Here is a 13,808-nt window from a genome sequence, read left to right as displayed (position 1 = left end):
GTCACTCCCTCTCCCCTCAGACCCACCCCTAGAAACAAAGAATGAAAAAGAGAGGAAAAAAATCAGTTCAGCGAAATAAACCAACACATCTCCACATCTGACATTTCATGCCATGTTCCAAAGTCAAAGTCTCCCATCTCTGCAAAGAAGGGAAGGAGGGATGTTGTTGTGCCTTATTGGGGCCAAGCTGGGTCATGATAATTTCACACTTGCCCAATTTTCAATGGGGATTCTATACTTGGTCAGCAGCTGCTGGGAGATTGAGACTACTACTCTTCTGGCGACCTGCCAAGGGGCCAAGGATTCTGGGTCCCCCAGTTTCTTAGTTCCAAACCCTTTTGTTCACCCCTGAAGATGTATGGGAGACAGAAAGACACAGGAACAAAAGAGAGATGAGTCGCGTTCTTTGTTCTCCTCCTTCCCTGGCCATATTCCTGCCCTTCCCATGTAGATGTGACTGGCAAACCTCTCTGTGAACTATCTTCAGGCTCACGTCCTGATTGGTGGAAAGCCTGCCTCTCAATGCAGCTCAAGACAAGCTTTTACTTTGGCTGCCACAGTCTAATGCTGACTCATATTGGACAAGCAGTCCATTAAAGTCCCCAGATCTCTTTCAGACAAATCGTTCTCTAAGCATACCTCCCCGATCTTGAACTTCTGAAGTCGATTTCTTGAGCCCATATGCTTTGAGTCTTAGAAAATTTAACCTTATTAGGTACAGCCCAGAGTTTTAGCCCAGAGGGTCCCAAAGTGTGGTCTGGGGCCCCATGAACCCATTTAGAGGCTTCTTAGGGTCAAAACAGTGTTCATAATCAGCTCAAGATATTTTCATTTCTAATGCAGTAAATAGGACAAAATATAAACCAAAGCTCTTGGTAGGGGTAGGATTCTCAGCCATTTTGAAGAGTGTAAAGGGGTTCTGGGCCCAGAGAGTCTGAGACCTACAGCTCTAGACCATTGAGAACTTTTAAGATGCTGACCCTGCCATCTAATCATAAGCAATCCTACCCACTAGCCTTATGTCACTGATAAATCGGTTACATGACATCTGTGCCTTTATCCGAGTCATCAGACATACATGCTAAATAGCACTGGGTGGACCCCAGATCCCTGCTCCCTCCATGAGAAGCTGCCCCCCCCAGCTGACCTCAATCCCATTAATCTGTCTGGTTTTAGGTCTGGTCGTTTAGCTGGGTCCCAATTCACCTAGCTGGGTAGGATCTTGTTTATTCTAGCATGTTTCTGAGCACTGGAAATTAGGTTCTGGTCCCCGATAGTTCACTAATTCTCTGTCTTCAGATCAAGCCCTAGTCATCTCTCTGGGCCTCATTTTCCCCATCTGTCAAAGAGGGGTATTAGCTAGATTATCTCTAAGTGACCTCCTGTTTCCAATATTCGGGGCCACATTTCTGACCGTCTATGGCTCTGAAACATCTCCATTTGTCTTAAAAATGTCCCTGAGGCTGTGATGGAGGGACGGGGGAGGAGGGGCTTGGGCACAGTGGGAGCAAGGTTTCTGCCCACCTTTGGCCAACTTCAAAGGGCTGGGTGAGGGGAGGAGAACAGGGATTCTCCCAACCACGATCACCCAAGGGCCTGCCTACAGATGAGAGCAGTTGCCCTGGAGCAAGGGAGCTGGAGAGAAGGACATCAAATCCCCCAGGCTGGAGGCAGGAACAGCTCCCTGCAGTCTAGACCCATCTGGAGGGTTAACTATGGGGGAGTTGGGCCCTGGAGGCTGGGGGACTGCAGGAACCCCCCATGCCAAGGTCACCCAAGAAAGTGCCCAGAGGAGGCACAGATGGGGCATTTGCTGGGGCTCAATGACAGCCTCACAACTGCTATCCCATCCATCCGTCAGCACCTCAGCTAAAACGCCTTCTTTCAAAGGCATTGAAGCCACAATAAATATTGAGCTGGGAAAGTCAATCCCCAGCTAGCGGACTTAAATCAATGAGAGGAAGAAAAGTTGTAGGAGGATTAGGGCAAAGTCATCCGTCCTCAGTGGCTCCTGCCGTCCATCACCCCCGGCTCCAGCAGGAGAGAAGGTCTGATGGAGGGGGCTAATACCCAGCTCAGAGCAGAGGGGCGAGTCTCAGGTCTCCCCCAATTTAAAGGGGTTCTCCCCACCCCAAGGGGGAGGAAGCAGCTTTGTAGAATGGAGGCAATTAAAGGGAAGAGGTCTGGGTATGAATTCTGCGACCTTGAAGAGTTTCCCTTCTGTTCCATATTTTTCACCATGATGCAATTAGGGAGTTAGACCAGATGACCTCCAAAGCCCCTTCCAAGCTCTGATATTCTCTGTTCTAAGTGCCCACCCCACCCCTACCCCACCTCCTTCCAAGAGCTCCTGGAAGTCTCACATATTAAGATATGGCCTTGGAGTCAGAAAGCCTGGTTTGAAATCCTGGCTCTGATGGTTGAGAGCTAGAGGAAAAGAAGAAGGGCACATAAAATTGAGTAAAAAACGCTGGGTTCAAATCCTTCCTCTTCTCACCAACCTGCTACAAAGAAAGCTCCTTCCCTGAGACTCAGTTTCTTCACCTGCCCCCTGGGGATAAGGAATGTGTGCTGCCTCCCTTGCAGGGAGCTTGTAAGGAAAATGTCTTTCCTTGGAGCCCCAGTGCGAGAAGATAGGTGTATTAATTTTCTCTCTCTCTTCTAGGGTCTCTGCCAGCCACGACTGTAATTCTATGAATTTATGAGGCGGGAATGGGAGGGTCCTCTGTCCTCTTTGCCACCATTTTCCATAAACTCCTCTCATAACTGCATCTGGATTCTCTCTATTCCTACTTTACCCTCTGTTTCTAAGAGATCTAAACAGTTTTCTTGTGAGAGTTCTTGAAATATGGTGTCTATAGACTTTTGTTTTGGTCACAGCATTCAGGTAATCCAATGATTCTTAATTTTGTTCTTTTTTAACCTATTTCTCAGGGCAGTTGGTTTTGCCATGACATGACTTCCATTTTCTTCCATTGTTCAGTCTTTTGACTTTGTGTTAATATTTCTTATTGTCTGATGGAGCCACTGACTTCTTTGTGGTCCATTCTCATTTTCATGGAGTTTGTTGCTTGGGCAAGGCTGGGTATCTTTGGTGCCAAACTGTTAATTCCCTTTCCAATTCTTTCTTCCATAGCTCTCATTTCTTTTCCAATTTTCCCCCTCTGGTGCTTTCATTCCATTTGTAAAAAAAAAAAACATTTTAGTCTTTAAAAAACTCTTGCTTCATCTCTTCCAGGAATTCTTGCTGAATCTATGCCCAAACTGTTTTTTTTTCCTTTGAGACTTTGCTTGTAGATGTTTTGGAGTCATTCGCTTCTCCGGGTTTGAGTCTGGTCTATCTCTGTCACCATAGCGATTTTTTATGAAGAAGATTCATTCTTTGATTGTTGTTTCCTGATTCTTCCAGCCTAATTCCAGACTTTAGGAGGGAAGGTCTGAGCCGATCCCATTGCTACTTCCTTGTGGACATTGGGCATTGTGTTATTCTAGGGTCTCCAGAATAGTTCAGTCTGGGGATTTATAAACTTGAATGCTCACAAAAGGGTCTGATCCAGGGCAAAGTCTCATTGCTACCCCCTGGTCTGAGCTCTGTAAGTCCTTGACTTGAGTTTGAGCTTCTGGATTCTTGGTCACTGGGAGAATCAATTGGACCTGAGGGTAGGAATGGAAGACTTCCCTCTGGCCTGGGATTATTGCCCTGATTATTCATCTGTAGGCTTCATAAGCTGGAACTGAAATCCTCTGTTTTTGTGCTCTGAGCCAATCTGGTGCTGCTGATTTTTGAGACTAATATTACTTCAGTATACTGCCTATGGGGCATCTAGAGAGCACAGTGCAAAGAGTGCTGAGATTGGAGTCAGAAGGACCTGGGTTCAAATCTGATCCCAGACATTTCCTAAATGTAATACCCTGGACAAGTCACTAGCCTCACTCTTCTGCCTTGGAACTAACTAACTCATAATATTAATTCTAAGATGGAAGGTAAGGGTTAAAAAAAACTATACTGCCTAGAACCTGACCACTCTCTCTACTCTTGGGTCTAGATACTATCCTCAATCCACCCTTAAACTATGATCTGGAACTGAATAGTAAGCAATAAAGCTACCAGCTAGGACATCTGTTCCTATTGGTTGCTTTGGGATGTGCCTGGGATCTCCTCTTGCACTGGCCCATCTTGGAACAGGTTCCTGGTCAGAGCTAATCTGCCCATGGGCTTCTCCCTGTCCCCCCCATGTTGACCTGGTCTGGAGAAGGGACCCATACTGAGTTTTTCTTAGATTTCTCCAAGAGGATTTGGTCTGATCCATTTTTCTAGATCTGTTTGGTGGAGTTTGAGGATGAGAGAAGCTCATTGTACTTCTTGTTACTCTAATATCTTGGCTCTGCCTCCCTGTAGAAACCTCATTGGGGAATTTAGACACAGAAAGGAGGAGGTATATGGGATGGATAGATAGCAAGAATGGAGGCTGAAAGAGGGGAGACCTGGGCATGTTTGTAGGCATGCCAGTAGAGCAGCCAGTAGAGAGGGAGAGGTTGAAGATAATGGGGTAAGAGAGAGGCGGTGATCTATTGGAGGAGAAAGGATGGAATGGGGTTACCTGTGCTTGAAGGTTTGGCTTTGGCAAGGATAAAGACCACCTTATCCTGTGAGACTGGGATGAAAGAGGAGAGGCTGGCAGAAACATCTGGAATACATGAGAGATGTAGGAGGGAGAAGAGGGAATTCTCAGCAAATGAGCCGATTCTTTTTGTAGTAAAAATGAGGGAAGATTCATTCAGCTGAGACAGTGGGAGATAGAAAGCCATGGGAGGCTTGAGAAGGGATGAGAAGGTCTGGAAGAGACACTGTGGTGAATGGCAGTGAGTCAGTTAGGGAGGTAGAGTTGGATTGCCTTGCAGCAGTGAGGGCCCAGTTGAGGTTATGTGCCATAAATTGTAGTGAACCTAGCTTCATTCTGCAGCCTCTTAGTAGGAGCAGAGGCAGAACCAGACCACCTTTCTCTTCACTGATCAACATTCCTCTAGCTGGATTTCTCCTCCCACTAGAATGAAAGCTCTTTCAGGGCAGAGACCATCTCCTTCTGGTCTTCATATCCCTGGAACCTGGCACATAGTAGGCCTCTAATAAGTATTTTCATTCATTCATTCACACCTGCTAAGATTCTGGTTCTTTTTTGTTCTTCTTCCCATCCCTGGCCCTTCCCTCATGTCCACCCAAGTGTCCACATGCTTCTCTGAGGGAAATAGGAAACTCCGTGGGCCTGGGCTTCCCCACCAAGCCCGGGTCCTACATGCCAGATGTTGCCAGAGTCTCTGAGACCAGTGGTCTACCAGAATATCCCCAGCATCTCCTACATGTCTAGCCTGGTTTTGCTGGGGAACAGAGGGGTGGTCCTGCTCAGAAGGTCTGGCCTGTTGAGGGGAGATCTTTAGTCTCAATTCCTTATTTGGTGCAAATGAAAACACGATTGATTGCTTGTTTATTTGGGTCTTTGTTTGGGGGGTTGGTCCTATTCACTTATTCACTCACAAAAATAACAAGATAGAATAATTTGGAATAATATGGAAATAGGTTTTGTGTAATAATAAATGGAGAACCCAAACTGAATTGTTTGTCAGCTCTGAGAGGCAGGAGGGAGACAATATGGATCATATGACTTTGGAAAACCCAGGTGGAAATTTGCTATTAAAATAAACATTTAATAAATTCCTTATTTTACAGATAGGGAAACTGAGGCTCAAATTCAGGCAGGCAAGTAGGATAAGTAGTGGAGTCAAAATTTGAACCCAGGACCTCTGGCTGCTGGTCCAATCTATTCCCAGGAATATTGAAAGGGAAATGCTCTGTAAATTCTTAGTGGTTATAGAAATAGCATTGGGTATTATTCTTATTACTTAAAATAATATAACCATACCTAGATCATTGAATTATAAATGGATAAATACCTTTGGGTTTCACATCACCCAGACTTTCTTTTCTCCTGAGCAGAGAGGAAAGTTCAGCCAAACTGCCAACATGAGAATCACATCGGAAGCTTTGGTAGATGCAGTATTCCATAGCCATAGGCCCCCACCTCTACACTGAAGGAAAAGGTGTGCATTTGCACTAAGTCCTTCCTCTAAGGCCATCTTCATCCTCCCATTGCCCTTAGAGTACTGGGTGGTGTTCATTGGCCTGATGGGCTAGTCTCATATCCTCCTGCTTCCTCCCTCTTCCTCCCAGACCCTGAGGCAGCTGTCCAGGAGCTGTCCATGACCCAGTGCTGAGGGCAGAGGGAGACTCAGGGCTTTGGCAGGTTGGCTCAGCCAGTTTTTAAAGCAAATGTGGTGGATGTGGATCCCCGGCACCTGGGATCAGCTGGGTCTTGGCTACAAAGCCCTTAAGGAGGAGGCAGCTTCGGGGGAGCCCCAAGCCTGTGAGCTGTGGGGGACCCCATCTTCCTCAGAGAAAGGAGAATTCCACTCTGGCTCCGGACCAGAAAAGGCCCCTGCCCTCACCCATTTCTGGCTGTACAACTCAACCACAAGAAGACCTTGGGTAAGTCCCTTCACCCCATGGGCCTGAGTTTTCTTCTCTATAAAGGGAAGGAGTTGGAGGAGGTGACATTGCATGTGAAATCTATCCTGCCATCCCAAATCTCTTCTCCTTCTGCACTTCCCTCAGTTTCAGAGGATGAATGCAGATAACCTTGAGGCTCCTTCCATGGCATCAATGATGCCATCATCCCCAGACCCCTTCTCCTTCCTGGGCCTCAGTTTCTCCATAAGAAAAGTGAGGAAGTTGGATTCAGGGACCCACAAGGTCTCTCCCAGCTCTGGCATCTCACAGACATGGCTGTATCCGGAGACTTCCCAGCTCTAGCAGGCTCTGATCCAGCCAGAGGTCCCCTGTGACCATGCTCAGATGCCCAGGAAAGAAGATGGCAGTTTTCTCTTGTTGCTGAGTGGCTCATGAATAAATGACTGCCCAAACACAGGGGGAAGACAACTTTGGGAACTGTCCCAGCTGATCTGGGGGGGAGCTGCTCCTGGCTTGGAAATGTTGGAAAGGAAGCAACCAGATAGAGAGCAGACATTCGATCAGGAAGCCTTTATTCAGTACCTGCCACCTGTGTGCCAGGCACTACACTAGGAGGAGATACAGAGAGAAAAACAAAATCACGACTGCCCTCCAAGAGAGGATGTTCCTGAGCTGCCTGGCTGTGGCCAAGCTTCTCCACTGACCAGTTCTGCCTCCTTCTACCTCCCCTCCAGCTCAGAGGTTTCTGGGACTGTCTTTGCCTCTTTTTGTATCTTTGGGGCTTGGGGCCTGGCACATAGCACGTGCTTTATAAATGGTGTTTGATTCCACATTCCAAAGGCAGCAGCAGGCTGCCTCCCCTCCTGATTCACTCTAGATCCCAGAGAATTGATCCCCAAGGAGCCAGCCTGACACTGACGACCCCACCTGCTTTCCAAGGATCAAGCAATGAGGCCAGGATCGCCCCTTCCCATCCCCCCAAATCATTACAAAGGGTGAATTCTTTTTCTTTTCTTGATGTAACTATTCTTTCTCTCTCCTGTTTCTGGATCACTACATTTCTCAATTTATCTTCCCCTTTCCTTAGAAAGCCATCCCTAAGAACAAAAAAAGGAGAAACCAGAAGTTTAGCAAAACTAGCCAACATATTACCCATGTCCTAAGTTTGGCATTCATTATATGTAGCGTACTGCACCTCTGTCAAGAAGCAAGAGGGACACCTTCTCCTATCTCTTCTTTAGAGCCAATTTTGGTCACTTTCCAGGATTCAATTTGGATTTTTAAAAAATTTGTTGTCCTTTTTATTTACATACTTGTACTTGATTCAATTATTTTTATCTCCAAGTGGGAGGTTCAAAGAAAGCCAATGATTCCACATAGTAAGAGGCAGAGCTGGGATTTGGTACAGTGGTACAGTGAAAACAATTCTGGATTAGGAGCCAGGAAGCTTGGGTTTAAATCCCACTTCTGCCAGCAAATAGTTCTGTGATTTTGGGTAAGTCATTCTGGGCCTCAGCTTCTCCATCTATAAAATAAAGGGATTGGACTAGATGACCTTTAAGGTGACTCCAGCTGTAGCACTATGACCCTATGATTCAAGAGCAGCACTCCTGCCAACCTGCCATGTAGAGGTTTGCCAAGAAAGTGCCTTAAAATTATATAATTGCATAGCTGTGTGACCCTGGATAACTCACTCAACCTTCTATAATTCACACTTTTCTGTCAAATGGGGACCGACAAGGTCTCTTATGCCTCCTCACTCAGGGGGCAATATGAAGGAAAGCAAAGAGATTGCTGAGCTGCCCCTGGCTGTGGTACAGGCTCTCGACTGACCTCTTCTCTCTCCAGCACTGCTCTCCCCTCCATTTTGGCTGTTTCACATTCCGAAGCCAGCAATAGGCTGTCTTCCCTACCAATTATTCCATTAAGATCCAGGAAGAGCAAAGGGACTGGTTTTTCCTCCCTCCTTCCTTCTTTCCCTTCCTTACATCCCTACCTCCCTCTTTTCTTTCTTTCCCTCCCTCCTTTATTTCCTTCTTCCTTTCTTCTTTTTTCTCTTCTTCCCTTCCTCCTCTTCTTTTTTCTCATAGATTATTTATATCATTCATACATTCATTCTACCCCCAGGGGCACTCAGAGCCAACAGGATGCAGTTTGAGAAGGATGGGAAGACACAGCCCATTCCTTTCCTGGACTGAGATGATGATACACACAGTAGCTGAGAACTACCCTGTCCCTGTCCACAGGCAAGACAGCCCAATGTCTCTGGGGGGTCTCTGTCCTGCTATTCCAGATTTCTCCAGCCTGAACTCAAGGTTCCCCCTCTGGAAGCATGAGTTCCCCCCCCCTCCCATTTCACATGTCCACACATCCCACTTCAGGCCCTGCTTGCCAGGGAGCCCTGTTACCATGGAGACATCACAGGGAGAAATGGAACATGCTAGTAACTGTGAAGGGCCTCTGACTTCCAGGGGGAAGGAGAGTTGGGCACACACTGCTAATAAGTTGGTCATGGATGTTCTCCCTCCAGAATCCTCATGTTGATCAGGAAGGGATGTAGACTGAGAGTGTGGGGACTTGGGTTCCAGTCCTGACTCTGCTTCTTTCTTCTTTCTCTTCTGTCTTCTGTCCCCAAACTCTTCAGAGCATAGGCAGTTTTTCTAGGGTTTGTTCATACAGGAAGAGAGACTGCACTGGTTTGGGAATGCAGCATCCAGGAAGGGTGGAGATCTGGAGACCAAAAGGACAGGAGCATTTCTACTGTTCAACCCACTCCCTTTGAGGAAGGCTAGACCTAGGACCCCCAGAGGAGGTTCATGCTGGAGCTGATCCAAGTCAGAAAACATTGACTAAATGATCTTCACGCCAAGAGAGGATGTCGGAGGCTTGGAACAAAAGCTCAGACTTTCTTGTTGGTAAAAGAGAAGGGCCAACTACAGATCACCCACTCTGGACCTGCCTGCCTTTGTTTCCATCTGGACAATAATGCGGAGACACATCCAGGGCATCTTGGACAAATGAAGTTCTGTTTAGTTCAGCTGGCATGGTAGGTGGGCACCTCCCATCTGCCAGCCCTTGTGTTGGACCCTGGAGCTACAAAGACAAAAGGGAGCTCCTCCTTATGCTCAAGACCTCACATTTGGTTGGGGGAAACAAGTCATTCACAGAGAAGTACATCTAGAATAATTTTGTAGTTGCACTTAAGCATAGAGGGAGGTGAGAAGATGCCCAGGACAGAGCCCTGAATAACACCTGTGGTTAGAGGGCAGGATCTGGAGGAGGATTCAGCCAAGGAGATAGAGGAGTGATCAGAGAGGTAGGAGGAGAACCAGGAGGGGGTACCATGAAAACCTAGAGAGAAGAGAGTAGCAAGAAGGAGAGGGTGACCAACAGTGTCAAAGGCGAAAGGGAGATCAAGAAGGATGAAGAGAGACACAAACTTGTCAGGCTTGGCAATGAAAAGACCCAAGGTGCAGAATGAGACATCTATCTTCGAACAGGGCCAACCTAGAGAAGAGTGTATCAAGGAAGAAAGAATGATGGACAGGGTTGGAGGCTACAGAGAAGTCAAAGAGAATGAGGCTTCAGAAGAGACTACGGAGTTGGCAAGGAAGAGATCAATAGTGACTATGGAGAGATCAATTTCAGGGGAATGATAAGGTTGGAAGCCAGACTACAAGGAGTGAGAGGAAAGGAATTATCTAGAACTAAGGAAATAAGAAGACTGGGCATTATTCCTAATCCAGCCTCTAGGCTGCTGAGTGACCTTAATCTTTTACAGCCCCCGTTTCCTTAAATCAGGATAAATTATTCGTTTCTTCCTGAATTTGAGGCAGTTAGAGAGCATAGTGGATAGAGCAGCCTTGGGCTTGGGGTCAGGAAGTCCTGAGTCTGAATCCTGCCTTAAACAGGACTCTGGGCAAGACAGTTCCCTTGGCCTCAGTTTCCTTATCTTAAAAATGAGACAGTTGGACTCCATGACTGTTTCAGTTTTAAATCTATTATCTTTTGATTGTGTGGATTTAGCCTCATCAGACACGTTTGGAGAATTCCATCAGGCAATAAAATCTTTGCACTTATTTCAGCAAAGGTACTTTCAAGATGTGAAGCATATTTCAATTATTTCCTTGACAGACAAGCAGATATAAGCATCATGCCCTCTCGAGCCCAGGGGAAGTCTCTCTTCACCTCTCTGCTACCTCTTTTTATAAAAAGACACGAGAAGGGAACAGGCAGGCTTTCACAAATGAGATTCCCCCGCTGACCACATCTTAACAGTCAGGGGATTGACTGAAAGACACAGAGAAGGCGAGATCCCACTGTGCCCACTCTTTGTTGACTCTAAAGGAGCATTTGATCAGGTTTGGCAAAATGTAGCCTTGAAGGTTCTCTTCCAAAGATGAGTTTTCCACCCCTGGGGCAAAATCAGACAAGATTCCTTGAAAGATGCAATGAAAAAGAGAACTTTTTCTGCTAGCTCTTATTATAAATATCAAGCCAGGAATAAAGCAAGAAGACACGAGCACAAAAAAGTACATGCCACTGTGATAGGGATGTCCAGCCCAAAGTCCAAGAAGAGCAGGGATTCCCTGTAGATGGAATGAGGTTCACCCAATGCTTTTGTTTGGGGATGGTGTTAGACTGGCTGCCTCAAGCCTTATCACCATGAGTTCCATGATTATTAAAAAAGTTTTAGTACACTTTTAAAGGAAAAAAATCCCCTTTTTATGTTTTTCTTTTTTCCTTCTCTAGTCATATTTTATTCTGTTTCCCCAATTATATGTAGAATGTTTTTAACACTTGTTTTCTGACATTTTGTGATCCAGATTCTTTTCTTCCCTCCCTCCTCTCCCCTTTCCCTGAAATGGTAAGCAATTTGATTCAGTTTCTACATGTGATATCATTCATTACATATTTCCATATTCTTGATGTTGGGAAAGAAGATGCCTTTTTTTCCAGTGAAGGACAGGGAGGTGGAAGGGGGAAAAAAGAATGTTTGTTAATTGAAAAAAAGTAAGATAACATAGAAGATATGCAAAAGACTTTGCCCTCACCATTCACGTGGGAAAAACCAAGTGGATGAAAAATAATGTTCATAATACCCAGGCAGAGGTCTAGTCAATTGTTGTCTCAGAAATGCAGTCTTGGGCAGCCTCCCAAAATGGCTCATCCTCACATCACTTCTGTCCTGGAAACCCCTAGCCATTGGGGAACATAACCCACACACCTGAGTGCCCAGGGAGAGGAGAGATAGGGGCACATATGGAGCTCCTTGAACTACATTCCTAAAGTTACTTTGGAATGTACTAAAGGGAGGCATACAGGGCTACTAGGCGATTCAGTGAATAGAGCACCAGGAGTAGAGTCAGGAAGGCCCGAGTTCAAATCTGACCTCAGACACTTGCTAGTTATGTCACTCTGGGCAAGTCACTTTACCTTGTTTAACTCAGTTTCCTCATCTAAGTAAGCTGGAGAAAGAAATGGAAAACCACTCTAGTATCTTTGACAAGAAAAACCCCAAATGGGGCCACAAAGAGTCTGATATGACTGAAATGGCTGAACAACAAAAGGGGATAGAGCTTCTAGGAATGAAGAGGTGAATATTTACCCTGGTTGTGCCTCACATAGAGGCTTGTGTTCATACCTGGACACCATGGGTTAGGAAGAGCACTAATGAGCTGGAGAATGTCCAGAGGAGGTCGATAAGAATGGGGAAGTCCTCTAAGGAACAGGAAATCCACCACCTGCCAAGACAGGCCAATCTTCTTTATTTTTTTAAAACCCTTCCCTTCCATCTTACAATCAATACTAAGTATTGGTTCCAAGGCAGAAGAGCCATAAGGGCCAGGCAATGGGGGTTAAGTGACTTGCCCAGGGTCACACAGCTAGGAAGTGACTGAGGCCAGATTTGAATTCAGGACCTCCTGACTCTAGGCCTGGCTGCTCCTAGGCCAATCCTCTTTAGATCTTCTGTATTTGTAAGCTTTTCCTTTTATCAAACCTCTATTGACCTCCTTGAAATTTCCTCAGATTCTGCCCTCTGGGGTCAAATAGAACAAGTCTTCCATGTGACAGCCCTTCATAGACCTGAAGACATCCCTCATGACCCTCACTCCATCCCACCAAAGACTTCTCCAGGCTAAACATGCTCAATTCTTTCAACCGATCCTTATTTAGCATAGACTCGGGGCCCTTCCTCAATCTGATTGCTCTCCTCTGGACATTCTTCAGCTCATTGATGCTCTTCCTAAACCATGGTGGCCAGCAATGGATGCAAGTCACCCCTAAGCAATTCAGATGCTGTTGAATCAAATTCTTTCCATAGACAACTCTGCCACTATCCCTGGCTATGGTGCTGACCACCTCCCCTCATTTTGCTCTATGGACTTTGGCACAGCAAAATATATATATTTAAACCCTCTACTTTCTTTCTTAGTAACAACTCTAAGACAGAAGAGTAAGGGCTAGGCAAACTGGGTTAAATGACTTGCCCAAGGTCACAGTTAGGAAGACTCTGAGGCCAGAGTTGAACCCAAATCCTCCCAATTCTGGGCCTGGCATTTCAACCCATTGGGCTGTCTTGTTGCCCTTTAATATGCTTTTCAAAAGATGTAATTGAGTTGGATGCAAGAGAGGATGGCATCTTCCACTCTAGAACACCTACTTCCATCCAAGTTCCCCATGTTTAGGCTCTTAGGATTGAGTTTATTGGTTCAATCTCAGTCTCCTTCTCAACCACTGTTGATGTAATGCCTGGTGCATTAGCTCTACACTGGCTAATTTCTCTTCTCTGGGACCCAGGACAAAGACAAAGACACAGAGATGAGTAATTGGAAAGGATCCCAGGCCCTCAAATATTAGACCATTTCAAGCCAACATACATCCCCCTTATTTTACAAGGTGGGCATCATCCCACCTAGAGCCTCCATCATTAAGTGAAGGAGAGTTTGACACAATGGGACTGAGAGTTTTCTCCTACCATCAGCTCCTTCCCTCCACCCCAAGGTCACTCATAGCAGAGAGAAGATTTGGGGGAGGGATTTGACTGCAGTGATTGGGGGGGGCAGTTTTTCCACTGCAGGGAAAGGCATGGAGCTAGTAGATAGGAGAGCTAAATTGGAGAAGCAGGTCTAACATATACTAGCTTGGGTTGCTCTTTGGGCTTCAAGTTCCTCATTTGCAAAGTCAGAGTCAAATTAAATGGTCTTCTAGAATAGTTTTAACTCCAATAGTCTATGAATCATGCAGACTCTGGGCTGGGCTAGGAAGGAAATCAGGAGCTCTT

This window comes from Monodelphis domestica, chromosome 3 (assembly GCF_027887165.1).
Source record: "Monodelphis domestica isolate mMonDom1 chromosome 3, mMonDom1.pri, whole genome shotgun sequence".
NCBI classification, from domain to species: Eukaryota; Metazoa; Chordata; class Mammalia; order Didelphimorphia; family Didelphidae; genus Monodelphis; species Monodelphis domestica.
Note: the sequence above shows the minus strand (reverse complement) of the source record.